The following is a 6,838-nucleotide window of genomic DNA, read 5'->3' as shown; positions in this document are numbered from 1 at the left end:
TATATATATAAAATCCAGTATGTGTCTGCCTGTATGTCTGTCCGCATTTCACAAGAGAACTACTTAATGGATTAGATCGGGTTGCTTTCTATAATTTGCTTGAACATTCTGGTTGATTTTGCAACTTCTCTCATTGCGCAGTGTATCATAGTTTGCTTGCAGGAGTGATATATTCGCGCTAATCCGAGACAGAGGCTGCAGGCCGAGGGGAGGGGGAAACATGACGACAAGAGTGAGGAGCCGGGCAGAGTCCTCCTCACTCATGTGCCAGCCCCCGTTCAAGTTGGTCTACCTCTCACCAAGTGTTTGAGTGTACCTTGCCTCTGCTTAGCTAGTGATACCTGTTTGTTTATTGGTTTTTAAAGTTTGTCCTGTTTCACTACCACCTGGGCAGAGCTGCGGGGGACAGCTAATTTTACATAAAGAACATCTGAGTGAACAAATAACAGTTTTTTTTATTTTTATTTTACTTAAGCTATATTGTCTAGATATATAGAGTGTCTATAAAAGTATTCTCCTCCCTTGTAAATTTTCACATTTTATTGTTATACAATATTGAATCACAGTGGATTCAATTTGGCGTTTTTGACACTGATCAATAGAAAGAGTCTTTAATGTCACAGTGAAATCAGATCACTGCTAAGTGACCTACATAAATTACAAATATCAAACATAAAATAATTGATCTCATAAGTATTCCCCCACTTTGAGTCAGTATGTAGTAGATGTCAACCATGTGCCATGAGTATATGTGAACAGGTCTCTCTGTCTTTCAGCTCTGTTATTTTTTCCCATTTCTTCTTTGCAAGACTGCTCAAGCTCTGTCAGATTGCTTGTGAATTGCAAGTGAAGAGTTCTTGTACAGTCCAGCCACAAACTCTCCATAGAATTAAGATTTAGACTCATACTCGGCCACTCCAGGTCATTAACGTTGTGAAATTATTTCTGTGCAGCTTTGGCTTTATGCCTTGGGCTCATTGCTTTCCTGTAAAACAAATCTTCTCCCAATATGGAGGTTTCTTGCAGACTGCATCATGTTTTCCTCCAGAATTTGCCACTGTGTTTATGCATTAGGTTTACTCTCACAAGTCTTGCAAGCCTGGCTGCAATGAATCATCCTCACAGCTTAATACTGCCATCACCATGCTTCGCGGTGTGGGTGGTGTGTTTTTAAAAATGTTCAGTGTAACATGATGTTTATCCTGATGGCCAGAAACCTCAGTTTTGATCTCATTAGAAAACTGGAGCTTCTTCCAGTTGGCTTCAGAACGTCCCATGTACCCTCTCCTGTGCATCTCCACAAATCTGAAACTGGTGAAGCACTTGGTCATGGTTGTTATCTGCACAGCCTCTCCAATCTCACCCACTGTTGCTTGGTACTGCTTCAAAGTTTCATAGATCTCTTGGTAACCTCCCTCACTCTTCTTCATCGCTCAGTTTTTGTGGACGACCTTTTCTAAGCAGATTTACAGCTGTGCCATACTCTTTCCATGTCTTCATGATTGATTTAAACAGATATTCTTTGACTTGGAGATTTTCTTCTCTCCATTACCCTGACTTGTACTCTTCAGTCTACTTTTCATGGAGTTGCTTGTCGTGTTCTTTTTGTCTTCATTGTGTAGATTTGCTCACCATATTGATTCATCACAATTTGAACCTTCCATACACAGGTGAATTTAGACTACAAAATGAGTTTAAACCCCAGACAGGTACTCTCCATTAAACTAATTCTATGACTTCTAAAACCAATCTAGGGGTTGCTTTTCAGAACAACTTGTAATAACTGAAGTAGGCCTAAATGTGAATTCTACTTTGTATCATAATGTCCAATCGTTCATTTGTCAGCTGAAGATGAAGCATAGTTGAGTGAAGCAAGATGGTGTTCCAAAATTTAAATGCACCTCCACATCAGAATGTGCTGAAAAGAAGCAAAATTACATTTTTTTACTAATTTGGTCACAATCCAGACCTATGCTCAGAAACCTACCAATGTCTCTAAACTAAAGTGGTTCTGCATAGAAGAGTGGACTGAGATTCCACCACACCAATGTGAAAGTTTACCATTGAATTAGAGGAAGAGTTTGTTTGCAAAAAATGTTAGCTAAAGGCAATGCAACTAGTTACTTAAGTGTGAAGGGACAATTAGAAATGTCTGATTTGTTCACTTAGGTTTATCTGATACTACAATTTGAGTGAAAGCCTTAAAACATTCAGGTTTAAAACTTTGTAATAATTGAGGAATTTGTAAATACTTTTTCTGTGCCTTGTGGTTACACTAAGCCTGGAAAATGATTTGAAAAATGAAATGACCAGTAAAAGTGTCCATGAAAACAGTAATCATGAACTACCCACTGTCAGAGATTGTGCCAAAGCCAGCAATGGGTTTTGAGCCCATAAATCTTCTACTTTCAGGTAGTGATATATAAACAAATTGATCATCTGTTGATGAATTTCTCTATGAATTTTAAATATGTAGTTATTACCTATTTACATTCTGAATGAATAATTTAAAAATGGACTTTACACAGCATCTTTTAAAATAGGATGAGTTTGCCTTCACCAGCAGGCAGTTCATATGTTTTGAAAGGTGCTGACTATGGGCCCACTCTCTACCACCCCAACTTTCTCTTTAGGCCCAGAATATTTGTATGATTTTACCAACCTTTAATAATCTTGCAAATGTGAGTGGTACAGAACCTGACTTTTGAGTTATTATACATTTTATTTTATTTTTTTTTATTTGTAGCCGCCTTTCTAAACACTCAAGTACACCGAACAATAGACAAAACACAGATTATAAACAATAAGTAAAATACAAAAGTTAAAATCAGACAGAGCAATTGTAATCAAAAAGAAAAAGCAGTCTTAAACAAATGAGTTTTAAGTTTAGATTTGAAAAGTGAAAATGATTCAATATTTCTAAGCTCAGATGGTAGTGAGTTCCAAAGCTGGGGAGCAGAGCAACTGAATGCTCTGCTCCCCATAGTGGTAAGACGGACAGTCAAGTGGATGGAGGAAGAGGATCTAAGGGTACAGGAGGGAATGGCAACATAGAGGAGGTCATTGTGAATTTCCCATTGGGATTAATAAAGTATCTATCTATCTATCTATCTATCTATCTATCTATCTATCTATCTATCTATCTATCTATCTATCTATCTATCTATCTATCTATCTATCTATCTATCTATCTATCTATCTATCTATCTATCTATCTATCTATCTATCTATCTATCTATCTATCTATCTATCTATCTATCTATCTATCTATCTATCTAAACAGATATGGAGGGGAAAGGTTGTGTATAGCCTTAAAAGTTAGTAGGAGAATTTTAAATTGAATTCGGAACTGAACTGGAAGCCAATGAAGCTGCTGCAAAACGGGAGTGATATGGTAAATAGAGAGGGTTCTAGTAATGATGGGGGCAGCTGAATTCTGGACCAGTTTGAAGCTTATAAAGAGATTTGTGAGAAAGACCAAAGAAAAGGGAATTGCAATAATCCGTTATTATCAGTGTCAAGCATCTAAAAAGTGATTTCCACATGCAAGTGCTAAACTCATCCATGGTTTCATGACACCAGCTTAACACCACACTGCTTCCATCACTTTCAAAGAAAATCTGTACTTACCATGTAATTATCTGTATAATTACAGAGTAACTAGGTGCTTATTGCCTTGTACTTACTGTGTAACACAGTGTGTGGAAGAAAATAAGTCACATTATTTTAATTTAACAAAAAAAGAGGTCTTTAATAGCATTAATGCTGATCCAGAATTTCTGGAAAGTGTAACCTGTAGAGAATATCACAACTAGTAGGCCACTAGAAAGAAGAAAGAGAAGAAACTGCAAGATAAATAATAAAGTTTGAAAAGGGGTAGACCATTACACCAATTGAATGAATCTGTTTAGCTGTTAGTTTAAGTGTCCCAGTATCTCATGTAGCCACATTTCATAATTGTTGTGACGCCATCAGCACAGATTCACCCAAGCTTCCTGGTTTCCATCTTGAATGCACTTCCTGTTAATTACCAGTGAGGTATGTATTTTCGCATTTATTAAAATAACTACAACATAGGCAGGTACAAAGTATATAGGAAGGTACAAAACAATAAAGATAAAAACAAACACTACCATGGACAATTACCAACTTTCCTTGTAAAATATAATTTACCTTGAAATGCCTACATAATGGATTCACCAGACAAATCCTGAAGGTTTCATTTCATGGATTCATTTGAGGACTTTGGAAGAAATGGCAATCAAATTGCAAGCATCTGTGCAGTTGTAGCATTACATGGAAAAGATACATAAAAATTGTAGTGATAATTTTGTACATAAAAATTCAACCTTCAAAGGCTTGAGCTGTCTATTACTGAAATACATAACCATGACAAGTTAAACAAATAATTTTTACTGTTCATTTTACTGCATGAACAAGTATTTTAAAAAGTGTTTTATCTCTTTTATATTCTTTAAAGTGGTACAAATAATAAAAGCAATATGCAAACTATGACAACAGATCAGTATTTGTGTAAACAGAATGTTATGAAAACGCTCACCTCCAATTGATCAAATGATAACCAATAACACAATTAAGGAGATTTTAGAATGGTATATTAATAATAACACAAATTGCAAGCCAATGAACCCCAGTGCCTAAAGTATTAAATCTTTTCCTCTGTTCAACACCTTCTGTCCTCTCCAGTATGTTCAATCTGCCTTGTTCAGTATACTGAGAAGCATGAATTTTAAGAAACCAAATCTATTGACTTCAAAGTATTGTAACAAAAACTTGAATTCTGAACTAACACTTCCATGCCTTCCAGGTGTATGAGGACTTACATGAATGGAGCTCTGTCATGAGAATATGATCTTTGGAAGGCTGTAACGTACTGCATACTTTTCACCAACAGTGTTTGAATGTCAGTGGTGATGGGAGTAACTGTGGTGAGCTTGTAAATATGGCATTCAAAGTATTTTTTTCACTTTTTTTATTATGCCTTATATTTGCATATTTAAAGAATGTTGTTTACTTTGTAAATCTGCATTTCTTCAGACGTCAGAAAAAATATTTATAGAATAAAACGCATGAGGTGGTTGATTCTGTCAATTTGTGTGTCTGTCACTTATTCTCCTCACACTGTGCAATAATAACTCATCAGAAGTCTATTCTTCTGGACATCTTGGGGTGGTTCCTGAATCTTTAGGTCTGCTATTCATTGACACTGGGGGCTGTCTTTATTACTTTGGGGGTGTAGCAGACCACTTCCTGTTTTCCCTCTGCATTGTGCATTTTGTAAAAGTAAAACGCAGACAGCAGTCAGCCTAGGTCTGATTCTTGATAACTTATATGAAACAACAAGAAATGACGCACATCACTAAATTTAAACTGACTCCACTGTAACTCCCTTTCAGTGTTCACACCATGTCTCTTTTACATATCATGGACATTATAACACAACTATTTACATGGAAGTCCAATAAACTGACACACTTTATTTGTTCACAATAATAATGTAGTGACTAAGGAGGGTAAAACACAAAATGAGTGCTTGAAATGTGGCGCTCTATATTTATGTATTGAAAAACAAGAAACTAAACAAAACAGCAAAAACCTTTCCCAACCCTCTGTTTGGGGTCGCAAGGTACACCTCTGAAACAACAAATGCCACTATGCTGTTTTGACCCCTTAATTTTGCAATGCACTTTTAATTACTTTCCCAGTTCACTCTCAAACTTCTTTCTCTATCCTCAGCCACACACACACACACTCAAACATTAAAACACACACACACACCTCCTTTCTGTCTCTACCCCTACTGCACGCACATCTCCTGTCTCTCTATGCAGTCATAAGCATCCCAGAGACTCTCTTAAGAGGTGCGTGCTGCCCTGAACACAGTAAATAGAAAACATCCTAAACATTAATTATAAGACATCACACTGTCCCATCCCCAGTCCCTCGCCCTGAGAGAACACAAAATCCAAGAAATGTCTTGGTAGCAGTCTTCTGCATCTGGGTCGTGAAGGGGCTTGTTCCAGAATTCCAGCCCTGCCATCATTATGCTCCACTGTACAGTCCAAAGGAGAAACTAACTGGGCTTCCAAATATGCTGCAAGCCAATCTTGATGAAGAGCAAGTTTCTTCCCATCCATCCATCCATCCATTTTCCAACCCGTTGAATCCGAACACAGGGTCACGGGGGTCTGCTGGAGCCAATCCCAGCCAACACAGGGCACAAGGCAGGAACCAATCCTGGGCAGGGTGCCAACCCACCGCAGGACGCACACAAACACACCCACTAAGTTTCTTCCCTTCTGGTGTAATTTTTACATGATAAACTATTTCCCATAGGTGAGCAAGGATATGACAGTGCCCTGTCCATGGGCTATCCAGTTTGGGTCGGAACCCTCTTCAGCACAGAGGGCTTTATACCCAGACCCGTGTAGCAGCTGGAGGCACAATACAGCTGTAAAGACAAATTTTATGTGCACTCCAGTGTGGGAGAAGGTGGAGTTGAGAGGCAACAGTTGTATATGATGTATACTTTTGAGTCACATTCAGTAACAGCAACTTAACTTAAACTTAATTGTCCAACACCTCCACAAAATACAGTAGTAGTAATAGTAGTAAATCCTCAGTCAAGGAGAATGTGAAGAGTATTTAGAACAGTAAATGTTAACTAGAATATACAAACAATGAAAGAACAAATATTTGGAATTTGCAGTCTATTGAAGTTTATATATGTGAAAAAGCTGATAGCCTCCCAAAAGTAACAGGGACTGCTAAGGAGATATTTAATAATTTGAAGACTGTAGAGGGAGAAGTGCTGCAG

Source organism: Erpetoichthys calabaricus, chromosome 5, assembly GCF_900747795.2.
Source record: "Erpetoichthys calabaricus chromosome 5, fErpCal1.3, whole genome shotgun sequence".
NCBI lineage: Eukaryota > Metazoa > Chordata > Cladistia > Polypteriformes > Polypteridae > Erpetoichthys > Erpetoichthys calabaricus.
The sequence above is the reverse complement of the archived record's forward strand: the minus strand, read 5'-3'. Positions refer to the sequence as shown.